This window comes from Cyanistes caeruleus, chromosome 10 (assembly GCF_971803275.1).
Source record: "Cyanistes caeruleus chromosome 10, bCyaCae1.hap1.1, whole genome shotgun sequence".
Classification (NCBI taxonomy): Eukaryota; Metazoa; Chordata; class Aves; order Passeriformes; family Paridae; genus Cyanistes; species Cyanistes caeruleus.
In genome coordinates, this window is record NC_141710.1 from 12,398,812 (window position 1) to 12,421,505 (window position 22,694).

The 22,694-nt window shown below is 38.5% G+C and overlaps 1 protein-coding gene across 2 annotated transcripts in view; it reads right to left on the reverse strand.

Moving 5' to 3' along the window:
- Positions 1–22,694, reverse strand: part of LOC111933216 (uncharacterized) — a 211,215-nt gene that overhangs the window by 2,801 nt on the left and 185,720 nt on the right. For both annotated transcript variants that reach the window (XM_086843551.1, XM_086843548.1), the window contains one exon: positions 16,083–16,207. The gene's annotated coding sequence lies outside the window, so the exon portion shown is untranslated. The remainder of the gene's footprint in view (positions 1–16,082; positions 16,208–22,694) is intronic.

Here is a 22,694-nt window from a genome sequence, read left to right on the forward strand (position 1 = left end):
AGAGATGCCTCATGGCAAATGAATTGGCCCTAACTTCCCCAAATTATGCCAAAGGTTGACCAGAATATTTTACAGTCATTAGCTTTTGATCAGAATGGATAGATTTCCATTTCTATTCACTGCAGTTTGTATTAAAAATACCTTGTCATCTTAACAGCATAGGCTGGATTTTTTTCCCTGCAGAAATTCACTAAAGAAGTAGACTTTAAGCAGAATTACAGTTTGTGCATTTGTACCACACTGAAACACACCCAGGCAATCGCTCATTAAAGCTGTCCAGTTATGTGTAACATATATGGGACTGTGCAATATGCCAGGTGTTAAACAAAACACGAGGTGACATCATTCTGCAGACTGGGCTATAGAAAATACAATCTCCTGGTGATCTACAGGGAAAAACTCACTGCTTTTTGGTGAACTTAATAGAAAACGACAGAAGAGTACAAGTTGTTGTCTTTATATTTTGAAATTGGGCAAATTTGTCTCTGCATTCACAAATTCATGTTTATAAGCAACAAGCCTACACTAAATCTGTCATTAAAAATGTTCTTTCTAGTAAAGAATAAGGAGTTTAGAGTAAAATAAACAAAATTTATAGGAATATCTGTGAGCTGCAGATAGATTTAGGAGTATAGCCAGCCAGAAAATATCCAAGGGAGACTAACCAATAACATATGAGGAAACTGCAAACTGGAGTTCCTGTATAATAAACAATATGGAGCAATATGGATTCAATGCCACAGTCTGTTTTCCTGTGTTTTCTGTGTTTTTTTAATCCTCAAAGACAGAAAGGTGTTTGGATACAGCTATGGACTCCTTTGATTGATAGATTATTTGATAAAATGTTGCTGAGAGATAATTATTTCTATTCCTGTGTAAACTAATTAATTCCAAACCCTGCTCAGGATTTTAGTACCTTCATTAAACAAGCAGCAAACATCATTGCTAAACTGTTCAGCTCATCCTGATCCATTGGATGAGGACAATACCCAAAACCAAATGTATCTCCAGTGTGAGGCTGAGCTCTGAGAGGAAGTTACTGTACATATCACTACTATTAGCCAGCCTTGTCCTTGGAAACAAGAAAAAAAATAGATGTGAAAATGCATTTGTTTCAGTGAAGCAAAGAACAGAAAACTCACCAAGGCACCATGATGTGCTACATGATTCCTGCTTTCAGTGATGTGGGAAGATGGGTACAGAAAATGTTGTTTGATAGCTCTGAGTATGGTCAGGAGGAAACTCATCTTGGACAACATCACAAGGATGACAAGAGATAGATGAGAGGCTAACTCTGTTTTACATTAAGCAGAAAAGTTGACAGTGGTATAAAAACACTAAGTTTGTAGTTAAAGTCAGGCTTTACATGCAGGCTTTCTATGCAATATCATAGTGCTGGTTTTAGAATAAATCAAGAAAGCAAAGTAGGTTATTTGTTCCTTTTAATAGGAAGCCACTGCACAGAGCATTTAGCTTGCTTTTTCTGTTCATACACATTTTGTTTACTGCTTTTTTTTATCTTAGTGTCTTGAATATTTAGTGGTGTACAGATCTTGCTCACATTCAACATTTTCATATTTCTTTGTATTTTAATTACAACAAAACCTTATGCATAAGCTGCATCATATTATTTGCTTCCTCTCCACTGAAAGTCATGTTCAGTTTCTTGATCATGGAACTATTTTTAATTTTTAATATGAAATTGTCTGAGAAGACACAGTCTCAGCATTGAGGTCTAGTGTTCCAAATGAAATACATCACCTATGTTTCAGGACAAAAAAAAGGCATTGTATCTTATGTACTTGAGAAGAATGCCAGTGCCACTTCATCCTTCACAATCTTACAGTTCCTGCATGACCAACAGAAAAATGTTAAAACTGTCGCTAGTATCCATCAATCTAAAAAATAAGGTTTTATCCTAAAATATGTAATAAGTTTGGTTTTTTTCCTATAGAAAGACACTTATGCTTTTATAAAGGCAGATATTTCTATTAAGACATCAGCTGAAACTGCAGAGAACTAGTTAGCTGCAAACACACACTCCATGCTCATCCTGTATTCTTTGGAATAACTGTCCAAATTTTATTAGGATTTTCTTATAATGATGTTATATGATGTCCTTGTGATACCTGCATATGTAGAGATCTTAATATTGATTTACTGTGTCTTTTGCCCATCCTTGAGCAGTGTAGATAGCAATTACAGCTGTTGGTGGTATCTATTTTGTCTTTTCATAATTGTCATTTTTGGTTCTACTTAGGATTAAAATATGAAAATTGCATCACGTGCACATGAGCAGGGCTTTAGCCAAGTTATCAGCAATTTCATGGCAGCATCATCATTTTAAGCAGCATCCTCTTCATCTTGTTTATGAAAACCACATACTGTAACATAAACTTTTAGAAGGAATGTATCATCATAAGAGCTGCCCTGACAAGAAGCCCTCATTCAGATCATTAATATCTACAAAAAAAAAAAAATCATCAGGGATAGTGAAACACCTGTACAGCTGTACCAGATGTTTCTGAATAGTTATGCTTGGGTTGCTGTCTAAGATTGATCAATTAAACACTATTCCTTAGCTGGATCTAAAATCACTTACAAACTCCTCGTGGTCAGCACTTTGCTCAGCAAAAGTTGCAAAGGTGCAGTGGCACATGCACTTTCTCAGCTGCATGATGGATTTTTAAATAGCAGTAAAAACAAACATTCTGATGAATAGTAAACATCTGTCCATTCTTTCCCGTAATCAAAATAAAACATACTCCAAGGATATAGCTGGAAAAGAGGTAGATAATATATGCAAAGAAATAGGAGAAAATAGTTTTTATAACTGCTCAAGTTTCTGTTTTTAGAGCAGTGATTTTCTTTAGCATTAGAAAAATAAATCCTTGTGTAGGGTTGACTTGCTGCTGGTTTCTGTATATTCTGTTCATGTACAACACACAGCTGAGACAATGGAAAGCAAACATAATATGCAACATCCTCACAAGCATCAACTTTATGTACCAGTCCTCCCAAGCAGGGTATCTCCTCACTTGGCAATGAATTGAATCTTCTATTAAAAATTAAGTTGAATGAAGAAAAACAGTCTGAGAAGGTGTTTGGTTTTGTTTCTTAGTTTTGTGCTTTTTTGTTTTTTTAAACACACTCTGACTGGTATTTTAAAAGAACTTTTGCACAGATCTGTATACAGATGAGAACAATTAAATGCCCTCTAATAATTAATGTATATGCAATCTATAGCATGCATTCTCTTCTTATTAGAGGCTGTGGGTTTTTTGTTGCAATCTAGCTAATAAAGGCTTTCTTTTCCACAAGAGAATTTTGACAGGGTTGACTCCAGACGGCTTTCCAGCTGAGGTCTGGGGCCTTGCTGAACCTTCAAAATTTTCCCATTTGAGCTGCATCAAAGTGAAGGAAATTCAAGGATCACTAACGTCTCAGATGGTAGCACTTGCCCTAACAACCAAGGTTCAGGAATTCTTTGGAGCAGGCTGAGGTCATTTTTCTCCCCTTTTCTCCTAATGCTTTTCTCTATTAATCAGAGCTCACAGCTCAGATTGGTCTTCAACTTCCTCCCAATCCTTGCTAAGCCTGTCATTTCTAGCTATTATTTACTTTAATGGACTTTGGCTGATCCCTTATGAAGCTTTGGATCTGAGAATAATAAGGCTGGAGAGTAACGGGCACAGACATGGGTGTGGGTTTGCCTGCAGATTAACCGTGGCAGATGGGCTTTATTGCGGTTTCCTGTGTGCCGAGTGTTGATTGAGAGGGTATAATGAGAGAGGTGGTGTCTGCACAATGGCTGCAGCCACTTCATTGCACCTCGCGTCTAAACAACCCCATTTTTCTAAATCTTTGGGTTGTGAAATTTTAGGAAGTCAGAGCACAAGAACAAGTACAAAAACAACTGTAAATAACCATGAATGTTAATCCAACCCTAATTGGTCCCTTCTTTCATTATGGGTGCATTTTGCTGAGCTTTCCCCCCCACCCCCCCCGCCTTTTTCTTTTAACAAATGAATGATATAGACAGCTATGCATACATTTGACTTTTATAACAGTTTAACACAAATATTACTTCATATCAACTTATATTAGTATTAATATTAATGTCCCATTAGCTTTTGCATTATTAACATCAGCAGCAAAAGCTTATCTTGCCATCATCCTGTTATGTTTAAGGTTTTTGTCATCTTGGGAAAATTTGTTTGAATTAAATTATCTATTGTCTAGAGAATATCAAAAATAACAGCAGGAAAATTGCTCAGTATCTGGCAGAATGAGTCAAAAATATGCTTTTCTAAGCCCAAATGCCATTAACTCTCAACAGCGATCAGATGATAAATTATTTTCAGCTATAGGTACTATCAAAAGATCTTTTACAAATTCCCCATTTTAAGGATTTTACTTAATTCCTCCCTTTCACTGATGGATTAAATCACAACTATTGATTCTTTTCTTCCTTTGGGGCTTTACCCATCTGTCCTAACGCTTTCATCCCAGCACCCCTTGGGCTGAGAGAAGTGTTCTACAAATGAACCAGTGAAAACCTGGAGAAGATTCCAGGTCAAGTTTGTGTACAAGAGTTTAAATTTTTAGTGACAGTCTTCCCTTAGCACAGACGAAAGTTTCCACACAGAGCCGCACAAGCTAGCCCCACCAATTATCCTCCTCCTTTGAAAACCATTATCAAGTTTTTCAAAACTTCTTTCATTTCACTGTTGTCACTGGATGAAAAGGAAACTAACCACCATGTCAAGACAACTCGGCTGCCTGGCAACCAAGGGCCACATTTTAATTCTGACTTGCTTCTGGTCTTGACTAATGGAAAGTGACTATGTTAAGCCAGTCAGAAGAGTTGTTTGTCACTTCTGAAATGCAAACAAAACTATATTGTTTCTAAAGTCCTGGGCGTGATTGATGTAAAGATTTACAGTAACATCATTCATTTGCCCTTGTGTTTTAGTGGGATTGATGTCATATCTTTTCATGCTTTATTAAATGCTTTCGGGGAACTCAAATACATGATGCTTTTTGTCCTAAAGAATTAAAAGAGATTTTTCTTATGCAAGAAAACTGGACTCCAACTTGAAAGATTAAATGATTCAACATAACATGTGTCTGTAATTTAATAAGAAACATCAGCTGAGAAATGTGAATATATAACCTGATAGAAAGAAAAAGAAGCCAAGACAGGGAAAAAAGTAAAATCAACAGTTTGGGGGAGGGGAAGGAAAGATATGCTGCTAACTTGCCAGCAGTAGAGCTTGTTTGGACAAACTTTCCCACAGATGAGTTAATTTTTTTCACTTCTAATACCAAAAGGGAAGTTCAAATTCTGCTCCCCACCTCTTTAAATGTAAATATATGCAGTCACAACTATAAAACTTGTGTCTATTTTTCTATCAAACATTACTGAAAATATTACAAGTAATATCAACATCAATTATCCTGATCAACTATGACAGATTCAAAGAGGTTTAAACACCTTGTTTCCAAAGTCATCTAAAAAATCACCTCTAAAAACAATTATATTGCAAATTATTTTTGTAAAGGCCACGCTGACTCTTCTATTAAATTAAGAATCAGGAAAGGATGCATGAACCTACAGACAGTTTTCTTGTCTGCAACAGTGAGACAGACTCATGCATTCTCTATGTATAGATACAATTTTTTTGTCATTACAAAATATATACAATATATATATATGAAATATATATATAAATACATATATATATATGTCTCTGTGTGTATGTGTGAAACAGAAAGGAAAAATAACTGATATGGCAGTTTCTGTTCTATTTCAAGTATATAAATTACTCTTCAAATACCTATTATGCACAAGGCAATAATTTAATGGATATTTAGGGTATTAGGCTTAGACTTTTGAAAGTATACTCTTATCAGCATCAGTCTTATGCTAGAGCTGTTTTCCAGAATAAGTACAATAGCTTTTTGCTGTTCTGACAATACCTGTTAATAAGCAGACCTTTGCCATTACCTTTTTTTTAAAAAAACAGATATTAAATTTAAGCACAGTAATAACATATGCTGTAATTACTGTTGCCTTCTGGGATTCTTAGGGGTAGTCCAAGAGGACACCAGCATGTCAATTCTCCGGGCAGAGATTTTGAAGTTTAGATGAATGGAAGGTATGTGTGAAGAAAGGAGAAGAAATTGAGCCTTCTTGGTCCATAGTGGATGGTGTTCTGTTCCAAGCCCTCCTACAAATCAAGCTGTCTGTACTCAGCCCATGCAATACCAAACTCCTGGCTAGAACCCTGAGCTCATGAGATGTGGCACTTTATCCCCAGTGTTATCCAGCCTTGACAACCAAATGGTCCAAAATATGAGTGGCCAGCTCAGCACCAGCACTGTGTCCTACAAGGGGAGAGGATAATTGATGTTGGTTACAGGTGGCTGCCAGGACCTAGCACATGGCTTCAGTCCCCAGGAATGACATGCTGCCATCAGTGGGGGGATGATGAGCAGCTGCCAGAGCTGTGTGAGCAGGCCTCAGCTGAGGGCCGTGAGGCAAGAGGGCAGAGCACCCAGCAGAGGACAAGCAGAGGGAGCCCAGCACCAACAGCACCATGGCTGTGGCTGAGCTGGGGAGAGTGGGGGACTGCCGGCACCAAACCTGTTGGCTTGTTGATGCACATCAATATGGATTGTGCCTTCTGTTTCCCAGAAAATAATTAAGATCTCTGCATGGCCTGCTACTTCAGGATCACTCAATGCATGATTAAGCTGAAGCATTAGTGACCTCAAGGAAGGAGAAAGAGGAGGAGGAAGAGAAGGAAGAAGAGAAGGAGGAAGGGAAGCAGCTGGCCAGTCTTTCCATTGAACAGAAGTCAGGACTGGCTCAGGCACAATAACTCCATTGACTCAGGAAAATAAATATGCATTCATTCAGAAGATTATCTAATCAGTCTAGGTCTAGGTATTAGGTCAACGGGTTACCTCAGTGCACCACCAGCCTCAGCAAGCTCTGCATCTCCAAGAAGAAACAATTTCAGAAAACGCCCATTCCAGGATCGCAGCATTTTTACAGTCCTCATCATAGCCAAAACGCAAAAGCTGGGTGTAAAACCGTCTCTCTACAGCCAAATTACACACAAAGCGTGTTGTAAATCAGCTTCACCCCAGGGAAGGCAAGCTGTAAACTACCTATCATTTTGCACAGCTACGTCGAACCATCATGGCGGAGGAAGCCTGAAAAGGTCAAGAGATTTTTCTAAACTACCTACATCTCCGGAGTAGCTCAAGAAGACACATAATCTAAAGTCCTCAGATAGTATCTCTCTGACGTTTTTCTTTCCCTTATGGAAACAAACGTGTAACATTCTAGCTGCCTTCAGCTTCTGCTGAATTAAACACACTCCAGCGTCTCTAGAGCAGCGCTCAGGCAGTTGCACTCCCCCTTGCACTCTCCTGGGTAATCCTTCTGGGGGAAAGAATACATAACGAAGCCCTCAGCTGACAATTTGGGAGGCCTGCCAGTGCTTATTGCCATCAGTTATTTTCAACTGATTCAAATATAAAACAAGGGCTGAAAGCTTGCAGCAACTTTTGAGAAAACGGACTCCAAAGAAGCTTCTCTTAATCCAGGGGGGATTACTCAAGAGATTCCAGTATTCTACCTTAGACCAACTCAAGATTCAAAAAAATAATAAAAAATATTATAATAATAATAATAATAATAATAATAATAATAATAATAATAATAATAATAATTCTTTGCAGTATTTGAAGGCCCATGTTCCTTTCCAAAAACAAATATGCAAATAAAATTGCAGTGCAACTGACTGAAACTTTATACAATTGTTCCAGGTTCATAAACATTTCATGAACTCAGATTAAATTTCAATTACAATACAAGTACTTTCATGAGCGGCAGAATGAAAGATGCCTGCTCTCCCCTGGCTTTGTGCTCATAGTTGGATTCCCTGGGACCTCAGGGGGTGCAAGTCTCCAATGGAAAGTGTTGCTCCAGGTGGAGCACTCTCTGTTCTGCAATGACTCCTGATACTTTTCCCTCATCAGAAATTATGTACATCTTCCCTTGCTCCCAGTTTCCACAAAATCTATAGCAACTGGTCAGCAGATTCATTTCCCATAGGGCGCAGACTGACACATATAAAATATACGCAGACCTATGTGATGGTATAAAGTATATTTACATATAGGACAAAAACTAGATTTTCTTGGCTCTAGATAAAACCAACAATAAGAAAAGGCCAAGGCTACACACTCAAGGACTGACAGAGCAGTGAATCAGAAGCGTCCCTGTCTCTTTGTCACAATAAACACCTTTTTCTCTGGCTCCTGGCTAAGCCCTCCATCAGACTCGTCTGCCTTTCCATCTGGTTTAGCCAAAGCTCTTTCATCTTTTACGGTGCACGGTGCTGCTTTCTCTGTTTGAGCGCTGCCTTTCAGCTGCTGCCGGGCTCACCTTGTCCCTGCAGTGCAGCTCAGCGCCCGCTCTGCTCCCCTGGCTGATTCCCAGCAGCCGCGGCATTCCCGGCCCACAGCCCCCCGGCTCTCCATTCCCTGCGCTCTTCCCAAGCCCCTCACCTCACTCCTGCCACTGAGGGCTCTTCAGCTGGGCTCACACTGCCCCCTGTCCCAAGACAGGCCCTTCCAGCCTCTAAAATGCCCGTCTCCAGGAAGGGGACCACTATCTCCTGTGACTCCAGATGATGCACCGGTGCCTCACATTGTGCACGTTTGTCAGCTTCTCATTGTACGCTCCTTTCAGCGCTGAATGCAGCTTATTTGTGTTGCACGTTGTGCCATGCAAATTTAGGGCACTATTTTAATGCATGATAAATAATTACTATAATTAACAGGAAAAAAAATAATGCCTCCTGGCAATTTGTCAGGACCAGACACCTCTTTTCATGCCAGATATTTTCATATGTATGACATGTACATATAAGATTCCTCTTGCCTCTGTGTGGGGACATGCATCTCCCATTAGCAGTAATGGGAATTATGTGTGTGCACTGAGGGGAAACTGTGGTCTACCCTGGCTGGTGTGCTATGCTAGTTGTGCTTTATTGGATCATATGGAGCATGCCATATAAGAAAAGAAAAAACACCTTTCCATCTTCATTGTTGAGAGAGAAATATATAGAAAGCCCCCGTACACAATCATGCTTTTAATTAAGTGCTATTTGCAGGTGCTGTTTTTCTTCAATTTCTTATAGCCATTTCTGAAAGGGCAACAACACAAATAATCTGCAAAATAAAGTGATTGAGGATAAAAATTAGCTAGGGTTACTAAACTGATGAGAAATTTTTCTAAAAATGAGCATTTTTAATAAAACACATTTTGAAACTATAAACATCCTTGTATTGGTAGATGCTGCATTGCAAAATACTAAACTTCATTTCACTATCAATTTTCTGATTCATCTGAAGAAGTTCATTATCTGTTAAATTGAAGGCAAGCCTCCCACAGAGGAATGCTATCTAAAGATGGATGTGTTTGTGTGTGAAAGGATAGCCATTCTTAGCTGTTTATCAAAAAGGACATTCACAGAGTAGGTACCATACCTCACTACTTTGTAAATATAAAGCACAATACAAACATACATACAGTCATGACACCGGTTCATTTTTGTTGTCTGGTTGCAACACATTAATACAAATTTAGTCCAAACATCCAAAGTTATGCTGCTAGGAATGTTACCATCTGGTTTTAATGAATATCTGGGGTCCATTTTTCAGTTAAGCTTTTCATAGTGTGTTTGTATGTTGCTTTTTCCAAGCTATCTGCATAATTGCTTAAAGATTTTACTGCAAAATTAATATCCTCACTGTGAATGAGGGAGAAGGGCAAAAACCAGGATGACAAAGGCTGAAATGAGGTGAAAGGCAAATTCAATTTTTCCTTGCACCATAGAAACCTCGTCAGGACTAGCTTTATCTGGTAATCCACATTTAAACTTTAACCTGTAGGGGGGCTCTTTGTGTTAGTTAATGTAAGCATAAAAAGAGTCTGAACCACTAATCAGATTAATCATATTTTGTGAGACTCAAAAGCTTCATTAAAAGGACCTCGTTTCCAAGCTACACATTTCAGAAAGAGAAAAAAGTTGGCTATGAAAAGGAAAAAGTAACACTGAAATTCAAAAAGACACAGACTGTGTGTCTCCTGGAATTAAACCAAAGACAGTTAAGACCTGGAACAATATCCACCTTCATAAAACACACCTTGAGGATGCCAAAATAATTAGGACATTTAGCTATTTAAATTATATATTCCCTACATATACAGAGCTTTATCTTATGCACAACAGAGAACAATTTAACAGGTAAATACAGTAAATGTCTTCCCTTTCCTCACATTTATCAAAATCTCTCTCTCTGCTGAAGCAATCGTATTTCCTAAGTATTTCAGGTGACCCCTCAGAGACAGGAGAATGTGAACGTCAGAAGAATGAGAATCTCATCTCCAGCCAGATTATTACACTCACACAAGAAACACCCCACTTCTTTAATTAGCATGAAAGTGAGAGAGCAAGACACTCTCCCAAGTTGGTGCAGCATTGTGTTCTCTTTCAAAAACAACAGAATATCTCCATGTTCAATAAACAAATGGTTTGCCACAAATGAAGCTTCAGTGGTCTTTTGTTTACGTCTATGGGATAAAACATGACTTACTTAAAGTTTTTATGAAGTTTAATAGGAACCATCTGCACTTAGGACAAACAATTTGCACTTAGTTTGAAACTCATTCCTATCTCAGCCTACCCTGCACTTATCTGGATTTAGCGGGACTTCGAAATCAGGAGGTGTTTTGAGGAAACCTTAACAAAGTTGAAAGTCTTTGGAACATTATTCAATACTGGGAAAATGAAGCACATCAGAGCAGTTATATTCTCCCTAAAATATATTTAAGTAGTGAGGAGAGAAATCAAGACATGACATCATGGGGAAGATCATTTGAAATACAAACTCATCCATTTTCCAACCTTGAGACTGCAGAAGTGGAGTTAGCCTCACTTTATTTCCAAGTCAGGAGGAGTAGCCTCCTGCTGTATCACAGGCAGACTCTGTGCTAGCTTTTCACCCTTATGTGCTCATTTTTCTTTCCAACTTCCCAAGGTAATCTTGCTCCCACCAGCTGCACAACCCTCTGCATGATCTGTATTAGACTGGTCCTTTTCTTCTGGACAAGTCAGGCAACTTAAAATACATTGTTACATACACATCTGCAGTTCTACACTCTTCATAAGGTTATGCATTTAGTTAGTAGCTTTCTAAATGTCTATTTACAAGTTTTGTCTGTAATTGCACTGAGCCTGCACTGCTTGGCATGGTCAGTTATACCTAAAGGCACAACTTGTTCCCTGGCTAAGGTGACAGCAGGTGAGGAATTTTCTGAAGGAAATTACCAGCCACCAAGGAATTGTTGCCACATGCAAAGCTCAGAAAGGAAGGTCAGAGCTTGAGTGGGCCAGTTCCCTCTTCCCCCTTCACTCTTTCACAGAGCTGATGTTTTCCATGCTGCATGTGCTACAATGGCCAAGCTGTCTGCACTTCATAGACCAGACACTTGACACAAAGTTTTACCACAAGCTGTCATTGTATGGCTACATTTCTGAGCGTGTGCCACTGTCTGCCATCCTGTGCCCTGAGGTCTTCAGTGTTTCTTCATCAAACCAAGCAGCTGTCGAAATGTGCCTCAGCTCCATCCAGCACACATTCCCCAGCTTTCCTGTCCAAGGAAAAGGCGAGAAAGGACAGCAAGTACCAAGGTCTTGCTCCAGTGCGGAGCTGGGATGTGGCCAAGGACAGGCTCCCAGGCTCCTAGTGTAGATGTAGACCATTATACCAAGGAATTCTTCAGAGAATATCACACAAATCTAAGTTGTTTATGAGCTGGCTTCAGCACAGGTTTGCACCAGTGTAAAACTGGAGCAACTGCACTATCTTTGACAGAGTCCTTCTCAGTCTAAACCAATGCAGTTTAAAGCAGAATCTGTCCTTTTACTTTGGATAATGATCTAGAAATGCTGCCCTAAAGATACAGAAACAGAGGATTTTGCCTGAACGCAAAGAGAATTGTTCACAGATCTGACCCAAAGCTGTCAATTTAAATGATCCAAATGTAACTCAAAGGGACCTGATCTTTGTATTAGGAAAAATTTGGTAAAGCACTGGGATGCATTAGGACCACCAATTTCTATTAGGTCAGGTTTTGTCAGCCTTCCTGATACTGTCACACCTTGTTTTATGACAAGTTCCAGTGATATGCATATAAATATTCCCAGAGTATATTTCTGTGCAGTGCAAACAGTTATGGGAAAAAATATCCCCTATCAGCCTGTCATCCGAGCTGTGGTACTTCCCAGACCATGGCAGGGCAGAGTCAGAGGGATTAATTTGCAGCACTACTGCAGTCTGCTAAAAATGCTGGAAATGGTTTAAGGCTGTCTGCTCGCCTCTGCCCTGAACTGCCCTGGGGCTGTTCCTAAGTCATGTTCTAGCTGGCCTTAAGGACTAGCTGGGAGGAAGCATGCTGCTCTGAATATCTCTGCATATTTATTATTGTGTAGGTTGGGAAAATGAGTCTTGAAGACAGAAAAATCACACACTTGTGATCACAGAATTTTGCTCTGAGGACCCTGACAGGGGCAGAGTCTTTGACATCCAGGTGTGCAGTCCTTCCTCCTGCCTGTGCACTGTTTGCACTGTGTGGCACAGCAGCCAAACAAGCTCAAAGGCTGGGAGGATTCAAATTATACTCACCATCTCACACAAAATATGTTCAACATTTTTTTTCTCTCCCATTTTGATATTACTAGGTTCAGGTAATGGAATCCCTAGTGAAACCATATTAGAAACTGGTGAAGTCCCTACAAGCTTTCAGCCAGAATGATGTGTCTAGTTAATGGGATAAGTTTTTCACAAAGATCTTGAAAATCTCTGTGAAAATAATAAAATAATTTATGAAAGTCTGACCCTGCCTTGTTTTAAATTTGTGCATCTGTCAAAACCAAAACCATTTTTGAGTTCACTGCATAAATTGGATAAGGTCCACATTCCCTGAGCTGCATAACATGACTTGTATCTGCTCATTCCAGAATAGATTTTTCCTTTTCCTGTTCTTCTCTTCCGAAACACACACACACAAAACCTCCAAAGAAACAAAAAATCCTCCAAACAGAAAAAACAGCTTCCCCATTGTTTTATTTCCATAACTGATAGAGTAGTTATTTTAAAAGGTAGTACAAACCTTATAAATTCAAAGAAAGGTAACACTGGAATGCCCACCAGTGCTGCCCACAGTGAAGAAAACACATCCAGGGTTTTTATCACTTCAAATAAAAAATTCGGTTCTGCAAGGAGAAAATCCCCTCTCTTCTGTTCCAGACTCTACAGATCATTAGGTAGGTAAAGAAAACTTCTGATCTTTTGATCATTCACAGTTCTTTGGAAAGAAGTTTCCCACAAGGCTCATGATGCTCTAAGTCACTTTTATTTTTTCTGTTCTGCAGCCTCCCTCTCTCCAAGTTGAAACTCACACAGAACAAAAAAGCACTGCTGAGCTCAGCAGCATCACGAAGGAGAAATCTGTGGCACCCTAAGGCCTGATTGTATAAAAATGTGTAACGTTACCAGAAAGGGGAGTGGGAAAACATTCCCATGACTGCTTGGTAGGGCTTCACGCCTATGGGGCATGTGTGAAGAGAGCTTCACACCTATGAATATCCTGGAGTCCAAACCTCATCTCTTCTCTGAGATCTTAAATAATGTTCCAGCTGGGGACCCAACTATAAACATTTTTTGCACTTAGAGAGCAATAAAAAAAGAACACATGGGATAGGAAACACTTGGTTAAATTTGCAGCTTTTCTCTTCATTATAAATAATGAGAACGCATCTTTTCCTTCCTCCTCCTGTCAGCCACCTTCTGTTCCCTTGTTTCTGCTGTACTGCCATCTAAACACTCCTACCTTTAATCTTTTAAATACCTGGATTAATTTATGGCATCTAGAATACTTTGGGGCATAAAATTGCATATGGCAAGCTCTTACAGGAGAAGAGTAAAATTAACCCTTCTTCTATTAGACTAGTCCCCAACACAGAGAGGATTCCAACCTTGAAAATTCCTGATATACTGACTCTGCAATGAGAACTGCAAAATCTCACTCAGTGAGATTCTACAGAGAAAGTCTAAACTTACACACTTTCCTAGATTGGGTTTGTGTGCATGTAATGATAAAAATATAGAAAGATATTGTTCCTTGAGTATCTTAAAAGATTTGGATGGAAATAGAGTACAAAAGATCAGACCAGGTTCTTAAATTGTGGGTGCAAGACAAACCAATCTTCAATTGTTTGAATTTTTGTTTGCCATTGGAAATCAGAAGAGGCATTTCACCAGGGAACATATTGGCTTGCTGTATTTCAGAATGTTACTTCAGCTGGACAAACTATAAGCATTTTTGCAGTTGCAAACACATCAAGTATCTCAAGGTTTTAGCGACAGAGCGGCGTTGTGTCCTTAAGACATTATATTCCTATAGTAGAGCATATATTCCCATAGTTTTATTCAGATCATCAGAGTAATAAAATAATAGTTTTCTCTTGCTGAATTGCTGTTGAATCAAACAGCTCATTTCTCTGCTTCTCAGTGAAGAGAAATAAGGTGTTTTTTCCTGCGCTTGGCACTGGAGTTTTAGGGTATTTTTAGAATGTTTCCAGTTATGGACCCATCTGCATCCTATTCCACAATTACTGCACAAAGGAAAGAGAAGCAGAACTGCATAATAACAGAGGGACAAAGAAATTTCTCCTCATATTTTCCCCTCTCTTAACATGAAAACAGATTTCTAAATATTATCATCTACCATCTCATTTGAAAGGCTGCACTTCACCACTGATGAATTAGCTCTATTGAAATCATAGTATGGGTACACTGCTAAACTCATGTTTGCAAGCTAGCATCACCTAAATTACAGTTTTATGACACAGTATTGGGAAAAAAGGTTATGAACACAGAACCTGATTTTAACTGGGAATGTAGTACTCAATTTAGTAGGGAAATTTAGTCATTGAGGGAAGCATTTTTAAAAGCCATATTGTCTGGAGGAACAGATACATCCCTATCTTTCAAACTATCTTCTCATGGGTCTTAATAATAGTACTTTTCAAACAGGTTTTTGTAATGAAATAAGCATTAACACACATACATAGATTGCACACAATTCTCAGTTGTTATAGCACAACCCTACTCTGCTTCTCACTCATCTCATATTGCAGCTTTCCTGCTTTTAAAGGGCTAGACTTCCCCATAACAGATTTGATTGTAAATCTATTAAACCCTTTATAATGCAATGCTTCAGCTATGGGTTGTATCTTTAGCCCATTGCACATATGCAGAACTGAGGCCCCAAAAGGCTGAATAAGCTGCCTAAATTTATACAGTAAGTTAGCGTGAGAATGGAAAGATGAAGTTTATTTTCCTTCCAGTTCTACACTTAACCTAAAGTTTCTACAATAACATAAACAGAATGCAGAGCTTAGACAAAGTCTGCTGCATTTGCCTGGTGATTCCTTTTTAAATGAACAGAGATTATTTGTCTCTCCTTTCCTACACTTAGAGTTTGAGATCATCTTAAAAAGGCTCAAACTAAGTGCTTAGCTAATTTTTGAAAAAAAAAAAACCCCAAACTATCTTTATTTTCAGTTTGAAAGTAAGCAGTGGTTTCCCTGTGTGCCTGGTGCATCCCTGGTGTCAGTAGGTGAGTCCCCTCCTCCCTGTCCCACCAGGGCATTTCTCTACCCCTTGGCAAGGCAAGAAGTGAGAGCTGTGCCTTGAATATCACATGCCATTAGAGGAACAGCTCTTTCTTCCACGAAAATGTGCTCTTCCACACACAACAGAGATCACACATAGTAAGCCAAATACACTAATATTGATACTGATAGTTATGTGACCTGTGCAAAAACATGTTTAGTTCAGAAATTAATATAATGAAGTGTTGTATGAATCTTAAATGTTGTTTTATTGTAAGGGAGAAATACAGTTTGGAATCTAAAGGGCATTTCTCTTACCCTTCCATCTGTAATTCCCTCAGCTCACCACACAGGTGGATCTTCTGTCTCCTTGAAACAGTAATCACAAGGGTGAATTTTCCAGTGGTTTTCAAATGATTGCAAAACTATTTTGCAAAGTAGTCCTGGGGGAAAATGCATAAATGGTCTTTAATGCAGCACAAATTTTTACACCTACCAGAAAAACAAATACATTGTGAAAATCAACAATTTTACAGTCAGATATGAGCATGGATTTGCTCAGCTGGCTGGTGGTGGATCACCCACAAAAGAGTTTGAAGGGTCTCTGTTAAGAACTGGGAAGTTAGGATTAGAAAAGTGTCTGACTTAAGAGGGAGTTTTAAGCAATTAACTCTGCAAACACACAAAAGTGAAGCACAAAGAAACACTAATGGGAAGAGATCATTAATGCAATCCATCCACATTCTCCATCTATACGCTCATTACCTGCTGACAACACCAATAGGATTTGCCTATATGAGGAAATGGGCCAAAATAGCTATTGCAGAATAAGCCATTCTTCAATAGCTTTCTGTTTGTCCCTGTGTAGACACTGTAGGAATAATTAGTGCACTTATTCTGTCCTAGAATAATTGCTGCACTAATTATTCCAGACTAAAGTATCTTTTATTCCAAAACAATTTGTCCACAAGGGGAGCTATTGTGGAATCGCTTGTGCTCCTCTGCTCAATTTCCATGTGTAAAAAGGCCGTAATCGGTGCGGCTGGAATAGCTGTACCCCAGACTCCAGGAGCAAATCAAACCGTAGACAAGTTCCAATTCTCACATTGCTCATGATGGTTTTCTTAAATTAATTGAACACACAGAGTTGTTGTGTAAACAGGATTCAGCTGAATGGCAATGAGTAAGCTCTCTTTAAGAGCTTTTCCTTTGTAAAATTATTTTAGTCACATTTGCATCCAAGCTTATTGAATTGGATTTAAAGATTGAGCGAGTAGAGGCTGACATGGCAGATGAGACTTTGCCCACTCTTTTGCAAAGTGTGAAATGCTGAAATTGGATAAGCACATATCATAATTAGCTAATTTGATGGGGTAGTTTTATCCAGAGGGTGTGTTTAGAAACACCACTGATGTCACAGTTTTTTGTGATATATTGCAATTAAACTAAAAACTGATATGCCTAGACAGTGACCCTACAACACCATTAAAAACCTTTTAAAGTGAAGGATGGGAATGGTGGTGTCAGGTCTTCCTAAACTGGAAGGGAAGTACCAATTCTATAGTCTACTACTGCCCTCCTTTCAGACAGAATCAAACCTCTATTTCTGTCTGTTTCTGGGGTACTTTTGGTTTGGTTGTTTTCTTAAAAATCTTTACATTTTCTCAAGGGAAGCATAACCTTATCAGAAAAATCTGTTCCCCCCTCTTTGATAAGGAAATGGCAGATAAAACAGTGAAATAGGTTCCCCCAAATCCTACCCACACGCAATTTAGCCTAATATTTGAGAATTGTAATGGTCAGATAGTAAGGTCGTTCAATACCCTACTTTTTGTGAAACTGCATACAAGATATTTAATATAAATACATTAATAAATATAAGTTTTCCACTTCTTTTTCACTTCCATATTTCATATGGGTGGCACTGTCCCACCGTTCAACCTCTTCCTTTTTCACTCTAGAGAGAAATCAAAATCAGTTTGGGATATGTTTCAAAATCAGTGGCATTATTGCTTATGAAATTTTCCACGATGTTTGCACGGTCATTTACCAACCTCTCCTGTGTCTGGCTAGGGTCTAGGAAGTCATCTAATATTTCTCAAAAGGCATTCATTGTCTTGAAGCATCCAGCCCCTGCTCACAGTATTATTTTCCTATAAAGCCCTCAGCCTTTGATCTTGAAGATTATTTAACCCAGGATATATTGTTAATCAATAATTGCTCAAAATTTACTACTAAAATTTCTTTCTATAATATTCTAAGAATGGGCTGATGTACATTGATTTCTATCATAAACAGAATGAGGCATAGGAAAATTGTCATTAAGAACCTCCTTAACAGAAGAAAATATTGACATGTTCGACATCTGTAGCTACAGAAAGCTCTGCTGATGGATTTATTTTCACTTTAAAAATCTAATAGTATGAATTTGACTTATTACAAATAACACTTGTCTATTTAAGGCTCATAAGACAGCTTTTTGTGATACTTGTAATAAGTTTTTTGTCAATTAAAGTTTCTGTTTATTTACGAGATGGATGCAATTAGAAATACAAGCTCTTCAGTATTCTCAGCCCAAACTCTTGTGTTTCTCATGTGCTACTGTAGCTGTTCTACCCTATTGAACTAGATTATGATTACTAGTTAAGAACTGAAAACACTACCACTTTTTACTTCTTTCTGTTACTTTGTAAATAAATACTTTCAATTACAAAATTGTTCCCACAGAAATAGGAATTATGTTGAAAGTACCCCACTGCTGCTGTAACAGTTTCAGATTTATTGAATCCTTCTCACTGTATTACAATAGCTCCTGCTGTTTTACCTGGACTGCAGTAATACCAGACTCCAGCCTTGTATTTTGTAATGTTTCAAACCATCTGGGACAAAAAAAACCCCTTCAACATTCTTCTATCTTTAAGTTTTTATAATCAGAATGGAAATGCTATAAAGAAATAGCAAAGGAGTTTTACAGTTATCTCAGATTTTACAGGCAAGGGTCTAATTTTATTTGCTTTTATTAAGGGCAACTCTAGCATAGCAGCACAGGCAATACAGCCAAGTGAGATCAGTGAGAGAACAAACATGTTTAGCATTAAAATGATGCTGAATTTGGAGAGACACCCTTCCTCTTCTGCAGCTATCCTTCATCTAGTGCTGTGCTTTTAAAGTCATTCTTGTGAGGACGTTTCATATCAGTTTCTTGGTATGATTCTCATAATGAGTAAAGAATGAATACAGGCCCTGGATATAGGCTCTATCACTGTATGAAGGTATGGCAAAAATTCAAATCCTTGCACAATTTCACCATCCTGTTGTTTTAGTACTGGATTGTTCTCATTTATTTTCCAACACACCAATAATTTCCAAATGAAAGCTGTGTGATGATACTCTTTGTTCCTTATATCTATATCTATATCTATATCTATCTATCTATCTATCTATCTATCTATATATATATATATATATGCCTTTGTATTCAAACTTTGCCTCAATCTTTTAAATGGCTTCTTTAATTTAGGTCACTGAAAACAAGTTTTAGCTTGTTTACTGACCACTGCATCCCAAACAACAAAGACAAAAATTCTAAAGTAGCAAACGTTCCAGAGCAAAGAAGTGCTGACTTGGTCTTACACTATAAATAACTCCACTGGACCCTTCTGGTGCACCAAGAGGAAGCTTTTTTTTTTTCTTTTTCCTACTTAATCTTCATAGTCCTTGTTGCATATATGCATGGAAGAGAGGGAAAATCTGCTCCTACCTGCTACTCCTTAGTTCTTACTCATTTGAGCACCTATTAATCTAAAGCCAAATATTATTTACCTATTTAAATTGTATCACTGAGTTTAAAGGGATTATTCACTTGTCTAAACTGGTCCTAAGTAAATAAGAGTACTAAAGATACTAAAGTACTAAAGATACTTAGAGATTGTTCCAAAACAATATAAACAAAACCAGATCAGCTGTCTGTCAGTTGCTCACACAGAGATTCCAGAAAAGCTATCCATAACACATCAAATTCTTTCTTTTTATTTTCATTTTTGACAAAATATTCTTTCATGAACACAAGGGCAAGAAAAAAATCAAGTGCCAGATGGTGAGCTAGGGTATCAGCTATTGGATCCAATGGCACATTGAAAGCAGCCAAAATTCTCAAGGAAAGACATTTAATAGCATCTGAAAGAAAAAGCACCTGATTTCAGGGGAAAAAAGGAAAATAGAATCAGTGAAATAGACAACTGCAAAGCATATCCACAGAGAGAATCACTGTGTAAGCCGAGATCAGAAGAAACTGAAATAGTTTCAAGAGAGCTGTTTAGACAGTGACTTTTATTATAAATTACATACACAGAGCAAGTCCTGCAAATAACCAGCTTTCCATGCCAGGACAACAGGGAGTCTGTATAGAAATTTATGCTGAATTTGTCAGAAGTACATGACATCTCTGGCTTTTGTGACATTCTTGTGCCTGTTTTTCACTGGTATTCTCTCCGCTCCCAAAAGCATTATGGAATGCTTCCTCTGTTCCATCCCTTGCCACCTTTGCAGATGCATTCACATTACTGAAACTAGCCCTCCATGAGATCCTGGCAGTTCAGAACAGCCTCAAGCAGAGAAAGAGATAAACACATATTTGTATAACTATGAAATGCCTCAGTTGAAGGTAAGCAAAGAAATTAGACTTGGAGAGTTCATAAGGGGAATGCAGATCGTAAAATCCATAGACTCCCTGAGAAAAAAATAATGGGCAAGCACTTTAAGCCTTTAACACACTGAGGATCATACAAAACGAGCTTGGCAAAGCACAATACACAGAACAGTCATTTGCAAACACCATACCATGCTCAAATCAGGAAATCATTCCATATAAACTCACTGATTTGAGGATTCGTTTTATGATGGGCTGTACAGTGAATTTCCAAATGCACTGTCAAATCAGACCCTAATATCTATTTACAAGCTGCAGTCCCTTCCTTTTTCAGTTTCTTACCAAATCCCAGCTCCCTGCCTGAGATTTAAGGGTTTTAGTTTTCCCTTTTGCAGTTAGGGGCTTTTCATTTTTTTCCCCAACACTGAAGTGTAAGCAGTGTCTTCAAACATAGTAACTCAAGCAACTACAATGTGATCACTCCAGACATCCACTAGTTTAACCAAGAAAAACATTTGGGCCGTAGAGAATTAGTCTCACAATCTGTTTTGAAATGTTTGTTGAACATAACAGATCCAACATGAAGACACCTCTAGACTGTGACAATAGGAAGTTTGAGAAAGAAACCGGCTTCATACAAGAATCTCAGCTGTGTCTCCTCAATGTCAGAGAAAAAAATTCTCTGAGGTCGGTTGATTCTCTAACTATTGACCATAGCATAATTTGACTTTCCTCTGAAACACATTCTTCTGGTTCCTTCCAATCATTGGACAAAGTGGACCACACATGAAATAAAATGGAAATAGCGTGGATATTTACACACTTCCATTTTCATTTATGGACCTAGAAAGAAAAGGACTTTGTAAAATTACTTTCTTCCAATTGATATCTAATACTTTTAATTATTCTTTCCGCAGTCCAAATTGAAGACCAGCTGAAATCCAGATGTCCCACAGATTTATATACACACCATCAAAGAATAGGAAGGGAACAGGATCCATTGTTATGCCCTTCTACTGCGGTACATAAATGCAGGACAGAAGAAGGGTGGAAAGGCAGGACCATGGCTGAAATTTACCCAAGGTTTTGGCTACCAGGACTGGCTGACAATATAAACAGAAAGATTTTTCATCCCCTGAAGTGGAGCAGCAGAATGACAACTACTTTGGGCTGCCAGGACACCTAGTAGGGCTTCTGCATTTCGAGACATGAGCCCTTGAGGCAATATGACTGAAGGGATGCGGCTCCCTCCAGCGCAGGGTTCTGCTTAAATGCAACACTGAGCCCTGGAAAAAGATATTAACTCATTCCTCATTTGAGCTGCCAAACATACCAGGAGTACCTGGCAGCAGCTCCCTGCCATGCTGCCAACCATTCTAGGTACACAGCTGGCTCTTTCAGTGATTTCAGAAAAACTCAGAGGATTTACAGCACAGCAGCAACAGCAGTGAAAGAACAAAATCAGCATTTGATTTCTTTGCACAGAGGTCTGTCCCAGACAACTTAAACCCACCTAGGCACAAACCTCCAGAATTAAGTAATGTCCTGCATGGCTCAAGCTCAGGTTCAACTCCATCTCTATAAATCAGATCATTAAACAGTTATTATCTGATTAACAGTTAACAAGCGACTGCCTCTCCCATTCTCAGAATGTTTTATGTTCACATCACAAGCAATCCTGCAAAGCCTTGATAGGTATATTCATTATTTATGGTCTGCCATAATTATATTTGGTACTTCTAGCTTAGCCTGCAGGAGGCAGTGTCATCTGTGCAATGCAGAACTTATCAATGCTAATGAACTTTCTCAGGGGTTTTAAAGACTGTGATTTCTCTTAAAACCAAGAAATTCAAAATGGCAAGAAATTTAGTAAGAACATCTGGTCTAGGGCAAAACTGGGAAGGGTGCCATCAGTTTAAAACATGAGGGTTTACCCTCAGATTTTTTCCTCTTCAAATAAAAACTACAACCTATCTTTTGGTTTCTACTTTAATGGTGTCCATGTTCTCAGTTCTTTGCATAAGTTTGCACAGACTGCTCTGGAGTTTCTTAATAGCAAGATATTGAAGTAGAAGCCAGTGCTCACCTTCAGGCTGGAGCTAGCTACCACTCACTGGCAGCATCTAATCTGCCTGCTTTTGAATGTTAAAATCAAAATAAGGTGATAAATCCAGATGGAGATATCTCTCTGTATTCTTCCTAATGCATTTTCAGTGAGTAAAAATCAAGAAAGTGGCTGGTAGTCATACAAACAGCATTGTTTCTATTGGTGTATATAGAGC